This window comes from Brachyhypopomus gauderio, chromosome 13, assembly GCF_052324685.1.
Source record: "Brachyhypopomus gauderio isolate BG-103 chromosome 13, BGAUD_0.2, whole genome shotgun sequence".
In the NCBI taxonomy this organism is placed as follows: Eukaryota; Metazoa; Chordata; class Actinopteri; order Gymnotiformes; family Hypopomidae; genus Brachyhypopomus; species Brachyhypopomus gauderio.
Genome location: NC_135223.1, coordinates 21,254,152 through 21,269,366, shown reverse-complemented (window position 1 = coordinate 21,269,366; position 15,215 = coordinate 21,254,152). Strand labels below are relative to the sequence as shown.

At 44.7% G+C, this 15,215-nt stretch overlaps 1 protein-coding gene and 1 long non-coding RNA gene across 5 annotated transcripts in view; one reads left to right on the top strand and one right to left on the bottom strand.

The window, feature by feature from the left end:
• Nucleotides 1-8,266, bottom strand: part of fhl3a (four and a half LIM domains 3a) — a 27,818-nt gene extending 19,552 nt beyond the window's left edge. For 2 of the 3 annotated variants that reach the window (XR_013120717.1, XM_076971683.1), the window contains exon 1: nt 8,109-8,248. The gene's annotated coding sequence lies outside the window, so the exon portion shown is untranslated. Of the gene's footprint in view, nt 1-8,108 lie in introns of all 3 variants that reach the window. The other variant, XM_076971684.1, reaches the window with a different exon arrangement.
• On the top strand, nt 8,174-15,215 carry LOC143474275 (uncharacterized). Of its 2 annotated transcripts, none has more exons than XR_013120718.1 (3): nt 8,174-8,314; nt 13,808-13,891; nt 14,423-15,215. It is a non-coding gene; the product is annotated as an uncharacterized LOC143474275 (long non-coding RNA). The 2 variants fall into 2 exon arrangements; XR_013120719.1 differs by having other exon boundaries at nt 14,092-15,215.

The window sequence follows — 15,215 nt, the reverse complement described above, 5'->3', positions numbered from 1 at the left end:
CTCCACTCCATCTCCTCTCCACGGACCACTGCCATCTCCCGGAGCCCTTCACGCCGGCGCCAACCTGAGGCCAGAAGGTGCCAATAAACACTGGTCATCGTGTACGTCGCAGAAGAGGGCGCTTAAGAACAGCGCGGCTGTTTATGGTCTAGCAAGCGCTGTCCAGCCGACACCTCATTCCTCACGGCACGGCTGGCTCGTCTCAGCCCGCTGCTTTTGAAGGGAGTTCATCACGTCCTGAGCGAGGCCACTGCACCGAGGGCACCGTGACGGAGCCGCACGAACTCGCCGTCATGGTGGGACCAGAACTCAGAATCCAGGATTCTGCAGTTTACTTAACAGAGGGGAATACACTCATGCACAGCTGTGCACCAAATAAACACTGATATAAATTCAACAGGGATGAGAGTCAAAAACAGTAAAGTATGTGAACAGCTTTTAGCGCGTTCCTTCAACACACACTCTGTGGGTCAGCTGGGGTGAACCAATCCATTGTGCATAACTGAAGATTATAACAGGCTGTCTGCTGTTAAAGTCTAGGTTTGTTTAGGACTCCAGAAATAACAAAACTGAGGCATATGTTAACACATGCAACTTCACACACACACACACACACACACACACACACACACACACACACACACACACACACACACTCTCATAAAATGGAAACATGTGTAGCGTTTCTCCGATTACGCCCCATCTCCCATGATGTCACAGTCATTTGCTCTCATGCCATACAGATGTGCAGGCTAATTAAGTGTTGGGAAGTAATCAGTACTAATAATCCAATTTTGGCACTCCCTTTAAGTGTGTGTGTGTGTGTGTGTGTGTGTGTGTGTGTGTGTGTGTGTGTGTGTGTGTGTGTTGAGTGGTAGTCAGGCAGACATTTCATGATACGCAGTAGTGATGTCAGTATTGTGGGACAAACAGTAAGCTCTGTGGGAACGAATTACCGTTACGTTCTCCCAAGACGTCATGCCTGTGATTACCGCATGTTAGTGCCTGGTTAGACAATGACAGTGGCTTCCATCATTGACGTCAGCTCCAAAGTACAACACACTGGTCTACTTGCTTTTGGCAAACTATACGGGCTAAAAAGCTGTTTGACATTTCTTAATGGCTCATCTTGATCAGAGGGACCAAGATAGAGATATCTCTATGCTAGCCCAACCTCTCAGACAGGAGGAGGACTGCCTGCCCAACACCAGTCACACCAGTACAAAGAGGTTCAAAGTGATGCACTCTTATACTGGCACATTTAAAATTTGTCATTTAGCATCAAGAAAATATGACATGTCTGTCTGCACATAATATGTGCAACCAGTTATTTCACATTCTCATTTATAGTTGTCTTATAATGCAACATATCAATAGTACACTGGTAATCCAGCAGCAATTTGCTCTGGATCAGTCCCCATGGTTTTCCAACTCCTTTAAACCTCAATTATTATTTGCTTTGGACCTGACTATTATAGCATTCTCAACCATCACCCACACGTATTCCCCCCCGAGACTCTAGGAAAATCTTACAGTCACTCTACTGTATGAGTGCCAAGTAGGCAAATCTTTTGTGAGGGTTTAAAGTTGGAACCAGTGGGCTGTGGCTCTGACAGGGAGTGGCTATCGTAGGGCGTGAATCTGACAGGGCGTGGCTTTCGCAGGGCATGCCTCTTAGAGGGCGTGGCTATCGCAGGGCGTGGCTATCGCAGGGCTAGACACAATGGCATGATCACATGCTCCAGGCTTCCTTCTCCGTCGAAGCCAACCGAGACAGAGGAATGGCAGACAGATGTCTTGCTGTGTATGACGGCATGACTTGCAGCTCTGTTTGTGACCTGCGAGTCTTGTCACATCCATCAGATCTGGCTTTGGTGAGAGCCAGTTTATGAGTCAGGGCCTGGGGATTGAGTGGCACAGACCTCCGCACATGTGCACAACACACTGAAACAGCTGTCGCCTCTGATTCTGCCAGAGCTGCAGTCACACTGCAGCACACCCACGAGAGTCTGCTGGTACATATTAGTCACTTCCATGCGTTTAAGAATAAAAGAGTGCATAGGAAAGACAAGCATTAAGGTCGTATATTACTGTCCGAGCACCCAACAATAGCAAAGCACTTCACCGAGCTTAAAGCAGGGACTGCATCTGAAAGGCTTTCTTTTAAGAGCAAAGCTGTAAAGAAAAGATGGAAAAGTAAGTTTAAAGCAGAGGAAGTGACATTACCAGCCAACGTCCATGTGGACAGCAAAGCCGAGAGGAAGAGAGGCTGCGAGAGAGAGAGAGAGAGAGAGAGAGAGAGAGAGAGGGTAAACAAACAGGACAACGGCGATGGAGACAGAGCAGCACACTGCCTCCCACGAGGCCCAAATCAAAAGGATCTGATTGCAGCCATTGACCCCCCCAGCCAGAGAGGAAGCCGCCGGCCACTCGGATCCCGGCAGCAGCACCTGGAGGCCCCAGCGCAGGAAGCCTGAGGTCACATCCCACCATTCATCACCCCCACTAGGCCCCCAAGTGCCAGACACGTGCCCCCACGCCACTGCTGCCAAGATGATGGAAGACATAAGAGGAAACGAGGTGGTGGGCAAGGAGAGATGAAACCACGCCCAGTTCCTCCCACGTCTAGCTGGTGGCACACCACGCCCACTTCCTCTACAGAATTTCATTACTTCTACTAGTCAACAGTATTCCAATTGTAATATGCAAAGTGCAGCGCATAGATAATAAGCACGAAAGACACACATTCTTTTCCTTGCTTCAAGAATTACATTCTGTTCTCTGACTTTTTATATGAATAGCTGTGGCACGAGACTGTTAACAGCAAAGGTTAATGTCTTGGGAATTCATGAATAAAAAGTCTCATCTGAGCTCTGTTTTTCACAACTACTTCTGAATCCATTTCATGTCTGAACCAACTTGTCCTTTATAACAAGTTGGGCTTTGCACTCATGTACTGTGGAATTTGCAAGGAAGCAGCAAGACAAGCCGGGAGCAAGGAAACGTGGAGGGAGCAAGCAAGCTCCACTCTCCTTCCGCAGGAACGAAGGGGAACGCCATGTGTGTTACCAAAGTCAGGTCCTCACCATGTGTGTTACCAAAGTCAGGTCCTCACCATGTGTGTTACCATAGTCAGGTCCTCACCATGTGAGCTACCAAAGCCAGGTCCTCACCATGTGAGCTACCAAAGCCAGGTCCTCCTCACCATGTGAGCTACCAAAGCCAGGTCCTCACCATGTGTGTTACCAAAGTCAGGTCCTCACCATGTGAGCTACCAAAGTCAGGTCCTCACCATGTGTGCTACCAAAGTCAGGTCCTCCTCACCATGTGTGCTACCAAAGTCAGGTCCTCACCATGTGAGCTACCAAAGTCAGGTCCTCACCATGTGAGCTACCAAAGTCAGGTCCTCACCATGTGAGCTACCAAAGCCATGTCCTCACCATGTGTGCTACCAAAGCCAGGTCCTCACCATGTGTGCTACCAAAGTCAGGTCCTCCTCACCATGTGTGCTACCAAAGTCAGGTCCTCACCATGTGTGCTACCAAAGTCAGGTCCTCACCATGTGTGCTACCAAAGTCAGGTCCTCACCATGTGTGCTACCAAAGTCAGGTCCTCACCATGTGTGCTACCAAAGTCAGGTCCTCACCATGTGAGCTACCAAAGTCAGGTCCTCCTCACCATGTGTGCTACCAAAGTCAGGTCCTCATCATGTGTGCTACCAAAGTCAGGTCCTCACCATGTGTGCTACCAAAGTCAGGTCCTCACCATGTGAGCTACCAAAGTCAGGTCCTCACCATGTGTGCTACCAAAGTCAGGTCCTCCTCACCATGTGTGCTACCAAAGTCAGGTCCTTACCATGTGTGCTACCAAAGTCAGGTCCTCACCATGTGTGCTACCAAAGTCAGGTCCTCCTCACCATGTGTGCTACCAAAGTCAGGTCCTCCTCACCATGTGTGCTACCAAAGTCAGGTCCTCACCATGTGTGCTACCAAAGTCAGGTCCTCACCATGTGAGCTACCAAAGCCAGGTCCTCACCATGTGAGCTACCAAAGCCAGGTCCTCCTCACCATGTGAGCTACCAAAGTCAGGTCCTCACCATGTGTGCTACCAAAGTCAGGTCCTCACCATGTGTGCTACCAAAGCCAGGTCCTCACCATGTGTGCTACCAAAGTCAGGTCCTCACCATGTGTGCTACCAAAGTCAGGTCCTCACCATGTGTGCTACCAAAGTCAGGTCCTCACCATGTGTGCTACCAAAGTCAGGTCCTCACCATGTGAGCTACCAAAGTCAGGTCCTCACCATGTGTGCTACCAAAGTCAGGTCCTCACCATGTGTGCTACCAAAGTCAGGTCCTCACCATGTGAGCTACCAAAGCCAGGTCCTCACCATGTGTGCTACCAAAGTCAGGTCCTCACCATGTGAGCTACCAAAGCCAGGTCCTCCTCACCATGTGTGCTACCAAAGTCAGGTCCTTACCATGTGTGCTACCAAAGCCAGGTCCTCACCATGTGTGCTACCAAAGTCAGGTCCTCACCATGTGTGTTACCAAAGTCAGGTCCTCACCATGTGAGCTACCAAAGTCAGGTCCTCACCATGTGTGCTACCAAAGTCAGGTCCTCACCATGTGTGCTACCAAAGCCAGGTCCTCACCATGTGAGTTACCAAAGCCAGGTCCTCCTCACCATGTGTGCTACCAAAGCCAGGTCCTCCTCACCATGTGAGCTACCAAAGTCAGGTCCTCACCATGTGTGCTACCAAAGTCAGGTCCTCACCATGTGAGCTACCAAAGCCAGGTCCTCCTCACCATGTGTGCTACCAAAGCCAGGTCCTCCTCACCATGTGTGCTACCAAAGCCAGGTCCTCACCATGTGTGCTACCAAAGTCAGGTCCTCACCATGTGTGCTACCAAAGCCAGGTCCTCCTCACCATGTGTGCTACCAAAGTCAGGTCCTCACCATGTGAGCTACCAAAGCCAGGTCCTCCTCACCATGTGTGCTACCAAAGTCAGGTCCTCACCATGTGAGCTACCAAAGCCAGGTCCTCCTCACCATGTGTGCTACCAAAGTCAGGTCCTCCTCACCATGTGTGCTACCAAAGTCAGGTCCTTACCATGTGTGCTACCAAAGTCAGGTCCTCACCATGTGAGCTACCAAAGTCAGGTCCTCACCATGTGAGCTACCAAAGTCAGGTCCTCACCATGTGTGCTACCAAAGTCAGGTCCTCACCATGTGTGCTACCAAAGCCAGGTCCTCCTCACCATGTGTGCTACCAAAGTCAGGTCCTCACCATGTGAGCTACCAAAGTCAGGTCCTCACCATGTGTGCTACCAAAGTCAGGTCCTCACCATGTGTGCTACCAAAGCCAGGTCCTCACCATGTGTGCTACCAAAGTCAGGTCCTCACCATGTGTGCTACCAAAGCCAGGTCCTCACCATGTGAGCTACCAAAGTCAGGTCCTCACCATGTGTGCTACCAAAGTCAGGTCCTCACCATGTGTGCTACCAAAGTCAGGTCCTCACCATGTGTGCTACCAAAGTCAGGTCCTCACCATGTGTGCTACCAAAGTCAGGTCCTCACCATGTGTGCTACCAAAGTCAGGTTCTCACCATGTGTGCTACCAAAGCCAGGTCCTCCTCACCATGTGTGCTACCAAAGCCAGGTCCTCACCATGTGTGCTACCAAAGTCAGGTCCTCACCATGTGTGCTACCAAAGCCAGGTCCTCACCATGTGCCAAGACTAGAGTTGTGCCCACTGAGAAACTGGGGTAAAATTAAAAAAGAAGAAAAAAAGAAACTAAATGAAAAAGACCAACTTCAGAATGGGGTCGACTTACGTGTCCAACCGTGCTTTAGAGTTCCCTTTAGGATGAGACTACGGCAGCGCCCCAGTGCCAGGGAAAGACTAACCTTACAAAAGCATGCTGCCCTGAAAGAATGTGACCATGGCCAAGACTCACCAGAGTCTCACAGGCTCGACCAGCACAGACAAGAGGGAGACAGACAACACAAATGCATTTTCAGCCTCTCAGCTTCTGTCAGAACTCAAATACCAGACATGAAATTTACATGGGGTGGAGATTTTATAGACTTTTTGATTCATTACCCCAGAATGGAAACAGTTAGAGGAGAAAACAAAGGTTTCGACATCTAAATAGTGGACACAAAAACTTTTATTATGATCACTGAAAGGGACAGAAAATTTTACACTTTACACATTGATGAGTTATGACCTAATCCGATTCTACATGTGCTCCGATTAAAATCTTACCCAGATTTACTATGTTCAGTAACTGTTTTATCCCTGTCTCTGCTTTGCTCACTTTGTTGTGGCTGCAATTTAAACAGGCCTAAAGGCTAATGACTAGTCACGTGGTGGCCACATGTGCAATATCAAAATATGAAATTATTCCACAATCACCCTGGCCACTGCCGAATAGAAATATTTCTCATTTCATGAGCTATTGTAGTTTACTGCTGGTTTACTGTAAAACTCAAATTTACTTTTCTAAAAAGGTTTTTCTAGAAAGACACTTTTGTCATCACGAAAGACCTTCAAGTTAAGGAATGGAGTCAAACTAAGTGTTTCCAGGTAGCACTTTTTTCCTAAGAGTATAATTTTGGTTTGGATTCAGTATGATATTTTAAACAGACACAACTACAAACAAAAACTCCAAAAAACAGAAAACCTGCTCCGTAAGTCGGGTTTTAGACGCTAGAGGAAACTTCAGTCGTCGTGGTACAGTCAGGTATTCTGGATGAGATACACAGATGGCTCAGTCATTTAGTTGCATGTATTGAGACATCTAAAACTCAGTTTTAAAGAGGTGATTTACACTTGTTTCTCAATCACTAAAGCGTGTCTTAATAAATTAAAAAAATAAATAAATAAAAAACACTTCTCATCCCATACCTTATGCCAACTCACTCACACACAGACACACACAAGTGCTTTACCTCAAACCAGTAAAAGCTCTTTGAGAAGGTGTTTACAGTGGGCTAACGACCAGCTGTGACGCTCCCAGGATGCCCCTGGACAGCTGCCAGTTAGGGGAGTTTGGCTTGAGGTTCGAACAAAAGAGGAAACAAACAGGAAGTCTGCACCTGTTCTCTCTACACTCATCCCCAGTTAGTTCATCATCACTGGTGCGATTTTAACACACTTCCCCTGTGTTTGGTTCCTTTCACTTGGCTGATGTGTTATGGTGGTTACTTTTCTCCTGTGTGCACACACAGTCACAACCTCACTCGAGTGAAACGTTAATGCATTCACATTCTAACAGTGTGAAATAAGATTCAGGCATCTGATTCACTGAGGTGCAGCCTTGTGATTCGTATGAGTCATAAATGAGTTAATGAAACAAGCCTGTTCGATTCCAGGTGTGTCATGATAAATCCTGTCCAATATGAAAAGAACATTAATCAGTATACAATACCACTTCCTTTACAGTAGGCTATGCTCTTGATTTTATTCATGCATGGTGAATACAATGGGATGGAAACTCTTTACATCTGAACACAGGACTACGGTGGGAGGAACCGTAGAGTTCTTATGACACAACTCAGAAAAACAACATGTTGAAAACAAAAACTATACTTTACACTTTAGCTTTTTATTCTTTAAAACTCATTAAAATGCATGCAAAGCCTTAAGATTAGAGTCAGGCCTCTGAATTGTACATGTCCTTAGGCAATCAGTACTCCATCCATCAGTATTAATCACCTTACACACACACACCTTAGACACACGCAAGCTGTGTTTAATTATTTTATCGTCTGTGTTTTTCTTTTGAACAGGAAATGTGTAACATGATTATTTATCAGGGAAACGTTTCAACAGGTGCTGAGGGCGTCAGCATTTTTTCATCTAAACTGAAATCCTATACAAACATCACGTTGTACTATAAGAGAATAAGGCGTTCGTTAAGAAAACGAGTAAACTTCAAAAGCATCAGGTCATTTGACTCACTGAAGACGGACGACTTACAAGTAACCGTCCAAAAGAAGTCTACAAACAACAAAAAAGTCCGTGTATGGAATATAGTATACAGTATTATATGGCCCGCTGACGTGAAGCGATAGAGAGAAGACAGAAAACATAAAAGCGCTTACCTATGAAAGTAGGGTAGTATGCAGTGCCTCAGTATTGTACAACGTCGCTGTTGGCACTCTGTTCTTGAACATGAAAAAGTTGCTTCTTCTTTACTGCCTATTCCTGGTAACGTTTACTCGGACGGGAGTATTCTGTTCTTTCCTCCAGCCTAAAGGAAGAGTGATAGCGTTCAACAGCTCCATGCGTTCCTATACCGAGGAAGTTGGTGAGTCACAAGGTCCCGCCCCAGTTGTAAAAAAGTCTGTCTCGCCAACAAGTCATAGCTACAATGAATATTGTACAAAATGTTAATGACATCTGCGTTAAATGCATGTCTATACAATGCAAACGTGTGATGCACTTAATGGGTGAAGGGATACTAGATTCTGCAGACATGGCCTGCCTGTTATTTCATACCTAGATTGGGAGAACAATCTCATGACAAAAAAAAGTTTTAATTGATCAGGGCATAGCACTACGTTACTGATTTGTTAACTTGTCATAACTTTGAAGGACTTATATAACTGTTTATTTTACATGTACAAGACCAGAAAATATTTAGTAGCTTTAGATTAGAACTATACAGAATCTGTTGTCAAGAAAACGCCTATTTTCTTGGATTCATACAACTGTAAGTAATAACACGCATCACCTCCACATATACTTTAGGCAGGCTTTTTCCTTTTGAACAACATGATATAAAGACAAAGGTGTTGTAAAGGTGTACGCATAAAGAATCCAAGTTATTATGATACCATTTTGCATATGTCAGTGACAGGAATTTCATATTAACGATTACCACAAGAAGAAGGTGGTTTTCCCCCTAGTAACTCCACCAGAGACTAGGTAGTTGGAATGTTCATGCTCATGTCTTACAAAAACCACAGGAGCCACTTTGTCCCTACTCTTTAGTACTTGAGGTTATATTCCCACTGTGGACGTTAAGTAAATATAAACCTCAAGGTTTCATTTCAGCCATGGGGGAACTAACAAGGGAAACTGTCCTTTTAAAATGGGCACTTGAAAGCAGTAGGCTTGCGCCAGGACATGGAAGTAGCTATTACACAAGACCGTTCTCAAGAATGTGAACTTTAAGAGAGATATTGTGAAAGAGGGAAGCTGGTGTATGGTGTTCTGATTTATTTGCGTGGATTGTCCTGCATGAAACAGTAAACAAAGTCGAATGAGTTTGTTCCTCTAAACAGAAGTCACTCGAATTACATTGCGTGGCATTGTTAGTAAAAGATCACTCTGCGTAAGTGTGTGTATGTGTTTCCTATTGCTTTTTCCTCTTCCTCTCTCACTCTCTAATTTCTAAATTCTAATTTTACACACTGTGGTGTAGCCTTCACGGGCCTGCACAACAAATTAGAGGACAAACGCGGCCTTTCTCATGCACTGTACAAAAAAGCATCTAATCCATAATCCAATACCAGATTAAACTAAATCAAATGTTTGCAAACTTTCAGTTGAAAAGTTAATTTAGTATACATATGAATATACCCTGTATTCGCTCACCTTCCTTGACTCACATATGATCTTAAGTGTCACCCCATTCCTAATCCATAGGGTATAAAATGATGTTGGTCCACCCTTTGCAACTAGAACAGCTTAAACTCTTCTGGCGAGGCTGTCCACAAGGTTTAGGAGTGTGTTTATGGGGATTTTTGATCATTCTTCCAGAAGCGCATTTGTGAGGTTACATACTGATTTTGGACGAGAAGGCTTGGCTCAGGACTCTGTGCAGGCCAGTCAAGTTCATCCACACCAGACCATTCATGTCTTTATACCTTGCTTTGTGCACTCGTGCACAGTCATGTTGGAAGAGGAAGGGGTCAGCTCCAAACGGTTCCCACAAAGTTGGGAGCATGGAATTGTCCAAAATGTCTTGGTATGCTGAACCATTTAGTGTTCCTTTCACTGGAACTAAGGGGCCAAGCCAAACTCCTGAAAAACAACCCTACACCATAATCCCCCCCCCTCCACCAAACTTTACACTTGGCACAAGGCAGTCAGACAAGTACCGTTCTCCTGGCAACCGCCAAACCCAGACTCATCCATCAGATTGCCAGATGGAGAAGCGTGATTTGTCACTCCAGACAACGCGCCTCTAGAGTCCAGTGGCTGTGTGCCACTTCATCCACTGACCCGTTTCAGTCAGGTTTACGTGGCCTACCACTTCGTGGCTGAGTTGCTGTTGCTGTCGTTCCCAAACACTTCCATTTTCTTATAATACAGCTGTCGGTTGACGGTGGAATATTTAGGAGCAAGGAAATGTTATGACTGGATTTGTTACACAGGTGGCATCCTATCACATTTCCATGCTGGAATTCACTGAGCCCCCGAGAGCCATCCATTCTTTCACAAATGTTTGTTAAAAACAGTCTGCATGTCTAGGTGCTTAATTTTAAAAACCTGTGGCCATGGAAGTGATTGAAACACCTGATTCCAATCATTTGGATGTGTGAGCGAATACTTATGGCAATATAATGTATGTGGTTAAGATAATGGAACACCACAAAGCTTTAGGGAGTGTCTGGGTCATTACTCAAGTAGTATTTTGAATGCTTACAAACACTAAAAAAGAATGAACATGCATTACAAATGATGGACTGTATGAAGAAATTGTTTACTGTAACCACAAGATACAATACTATAATATACTTGTATGAACAGAGAAGTTCACTTCTGCAAGGAGGCTTTCACACAAAGCAGCTGGGATCACCAGAATAACGTCATCAAATCTGCAAACTACTGCAAGCTACAAAGTGAGAAAAACTTCTGTAATCATTTAGAACCACAACAGGTGTGGAATGGAATTCAGCCAATCACTGACTTACAAGGGCAGAACCACCTGTACAAGACCCAATGACGCCTGTGTGCCAAATACATCCCAACAACGTTCTCTAATGAGGGTGAATACCTGCGTAACTTTGATATGAATCTGCACCAAGCCAAATGCTCAGAGCATGGTTGTGTCTACTGGGTCTCTTTCACTGATATTCTAAATCTATCCCTGCCCAGGATGCCGTTTCAATCTGAAGACTATGGTGGCAAAACCCCCACAATCACATTTTCTCAGCTCCCATCACATTGCACTGCTTTTAGAGGCTTGAGAAGGAAATAATGCTCGAATGCCATTTACTGATTCCAAGTCAGCATTCACCACCATCACGTTGATTACCGAGCTCAAGTCCTTTGGTCTAGATGGGGGTTTGCTCACCTACGTCATGTTGAGCCGACAGACTCCCCTCCCACCAGGTGCTCTCTGAACACGCCCTGCTCCATGAGACAGTGCTGCACAGTGTGAGTCAGGCCTCGTCATAATGTTCACAGCTGACTCTGTTGTGGTCCTCATCACCAGCAAGGTGGAAACACCCCACAATGATGAGACAAAAGTCTTTATAGCACAGGACTTGAACAGAAACCTGCTTCCCAAAGATGACTACATGAAGGTGGTAATTGTCAGCCTCGAGACAGTGCCTGGGGCACATGCTACTCTGATCATTAGTAGTGGAAAGAGTCAGTGTCTTCAAATAACTTCAGACACATCACTGACATTCTGTCCTGAACCGTCAAAATCATGCAGTTCGTTTAGAAGTCTTGGCAAAACCTCAAATAACTAAATAGAGAGAGGAAAGTCAATATGGCTGACTGGATCCTGGACAACCTCAGATATTTGGTGCTGAGTGGACTGACCAACTGCATCAGAGCCTGATGAGGCAAATTCATCATCACTGACTACATGGTGACAAAACAAGTGATGAAAACAGCTTGGCTCATTACTGGAGCCTCACTTCTTATTATGACCCCCCCCCCCCCCCCCCCCCCCAACACATTTATGCTTAGGTCTACGCCATTGGAGGAGCAGCAACACAATGTGGCAAATGTAATGAAATGAAGCAAAAAATTAAAAACGAATATACCCACGAACCAATAATCAGAGCACTACCAGACAGCCAAACATCTTTTTAATGACTCTTTTCCTGTAAAGTTCATCTGAGGCAAACTTCAGAGGGAAATATGGGCAAGAGCGGCACCCAAGGAAAGAAACAAAACGAATAAAATAAAACTATCCTAACATATCACTAACCCCCTAATGGGACAAACAAACCTAACTAACCTTTCCTATCAAAAGGACAAATACATAGATGGTGCCCGCCCCTTACCTAATGAAGCTCAACACCTACTCACGATGTACAGGGTGCCCGTCTTACCTGTCCAGTTTACCACTCAACATAATTAATACAATCAAACAGGGAACCTCCAACTTTCCCTGGTTTGGGGAAGATAGCAAACATAGCATAAAACCATTTAATGTTTCTTTTTATTTATACTGTAAAGCACTTTGAGTTGCATGTATGTATGAAAGGTGCTATACAAATAAAGATTATTATTATTATTATTATTTCCTACATGATAAAATAGTCAAACCTAAAAAGCTCAAATCTCCTTAGGTGTCAACTAGGCATAATAAAAGAGTTCAACTCAAACACAGGTACCGCCATCTCACTCATGCAAAATCAAGGAAGCTGCCATCAAACACCTGAAGGTGGCTTCTTAACAAAGATGCTGTTCCTCCGTCAGGAATCTCATTGGACATCGGATCGTCCGCAGGTGTTCTAGAAACAACTATGATGAGGACGTAATCTACGGTTGTTAACTGTTAAAACTTAAAGGCTTCACACAGACTCATATTACTTATACACAGCACATGAGATGTGTGAGGAAAGCACACAACACCATTAGAAATCATTCACTCTGCACCCAGACAACGTTTTATTCCCTGCTGTCTGCCAGATGGTCCCACTGCATTCGGTCAGGACTACCAGATCCAGAAACAATTTCGCCTCCCGGCTGTCAAGCTGCTGACCTGATGCATATGTGATATTTACATTGTCAGCTTAGTAAATGAGGAGTTTGCCTGAAGTTCCTACAGACCCCCTCTTCAGGGCACTGCCAATAGCTCAGGAAGACTGATGGATGTAATAAACCTTCTTTCCTTTAAAGGAAAGAAAGATTGTTATATATATACATTATTACATAAGTTACGCAAAGGGCCTTTTTGGGAGAAATGGGACTTAAGCTATATTGTTTCTTAGGAAAGAAATAGGAAGTGTGATGTGTTTATCAGCTAATGAAAACATTCCCTGTTGACAGGAAATCCCCTAGTCATTCATTCATCACCCCCCTTTGTGAACTGCTGGTCCAATCAGACTGTACTACCCAGAATGCTCTTAACTCCCAGAATGCTCTTAACTGATTCTGACGACTACTTAGTGTATGTCACAAGACAGACTCCAGAGTCTCTTTCAGCTGATCTCTTTTAGAGAGCAGCATTTTCAAAAGCTTATGGCATATACATGGGGCATGAGGGGGGCTGGGGCCCTGCTGCAGATAATGGCCTTACCCTCTGGGTAGGGGGCAGGAGGAGAACTGCTGTGGCCAGAGGAGACATTCCAGCTCCCTGAGCTCAGCTCCTGCTCACCAGCATCACGTCATTTGTGTTACTTTCACAAGCTTGCATTAAAGAAACCAAACACTAATATATCTGTCGAGTGATGGCATTCCAGACATCCGGACCCATCATAAACCAGTGACCCCACGGTCTGTCATGTGCGTTTGCCTCCGGCGAAACACTAGCTCAACCTGGGCTAACATCAGAGAATGCATAGGCTGAGACACAAATCAAATGTTTACGTGCATCACTGTGGTTCAGTTTCCCTAGGAGCGGTCAACAAGACATAGTGGTTTCATACATCTTCAGCTATATGGCCTATCGTGGGGATGGAAACTTACTCAGGTCAGTCAGTTAACAAGCAGGCCATTACAGAGAAAAAGTGTTTCCATTCTTCTTTGCTTTTGCCACAAACCACTCTGCATGCTCCCTGCATGCAAACCCATACATATAAAACAAGTCCTTGGCCATTATAAGAGATGTTTGCCTGGAACGTGGGGGTGGAGATGAGATGTGTATGTTCCTCTTGGTCTCTTTTGTTTCAGGTGTGTTTACAGATGTGACTGCTCTGTCAGCAGGCTGCTCCATTGTATGTATGGCACATCAAAGCCAAGAGGAGGACCGTCATGGAGCGTGTCATTTTATTATTACAGCTATGCCTAATTGTCTGTAAAACAATGTAAAGGCAGATTTCAGTGTTTACTGTAGAGCTTTTAACGAGCGTGAAATATTTCACATATAATGAATAAGAGACGGGAAGCTTAGCTTTAAGTAATTACTCTTCTCCCGAGCAAAGGATAGAAGAAGTGGAGTGTGTTTTGTCACATGTTCTGCTCACGTTTTCACACCACATGGTTATTTTCCATGTTGCTCCAGGTCCTGCCAGGAAGCAGAGATGGCGTGAACAAGCGTAATGACCCACCTCAAACAGGTGTCTGTCACCACTGGGGTCTTCTTCTGAGGTTTCTCACATTGATACATAGAAGCTGTCTGTCTGGATGAGAGTCAAGTTTGGGGGTCTGGGACCTAGAAAAAAAAATCTTTTCAGAAAAACAAAACTTATTATCTGTTAGTATTAACCAATCTCTCTGGCAGATGTAGGCCTTCATTATTTTGACCAAAGTGATTCTGAGTGTCAGCGCTGCTGCCAAGACATATAAACTCAGTGGCTCAACACCCGGTGTTTGTTATAGAGATCTTCCCCTAGTCCCTAGTTTATGCAGCACAGATGACAAAATAGATTCCTTTGATGAATGCCACTGATCGGATGGCCATATAAAGTGAATGTGCTGGTGCATGCTCAGTGTCCTGCAAAGATGCAGACAGTGGAAGAGAGATAGGATGAAGAGCAGAGTAGGATTTAATCCAAATGTGTCACAGTGAGAACAACATTTTAAATATACAGTTTTTCTGTCCATACATGGTTGCTGATTTGCTGTAAATCAAAAAGGTGAATGTATGTTTGTGTCTCTCTCCCTCTCTCAAGCAGTTATCCTGAAACAAGATAGGTTAATGTATGGAATATACTGCCCCCTGTTGTTGAGATTATGTGTTTGTTAAATTGTTATTTGTTAATTATCCAAATGTTCAGGTGTAAAAACAATTGAGTGCAAATTTTATAAATAATTTATTTGACTGACTTAACTAATCTATAACTAACAGGTCAATG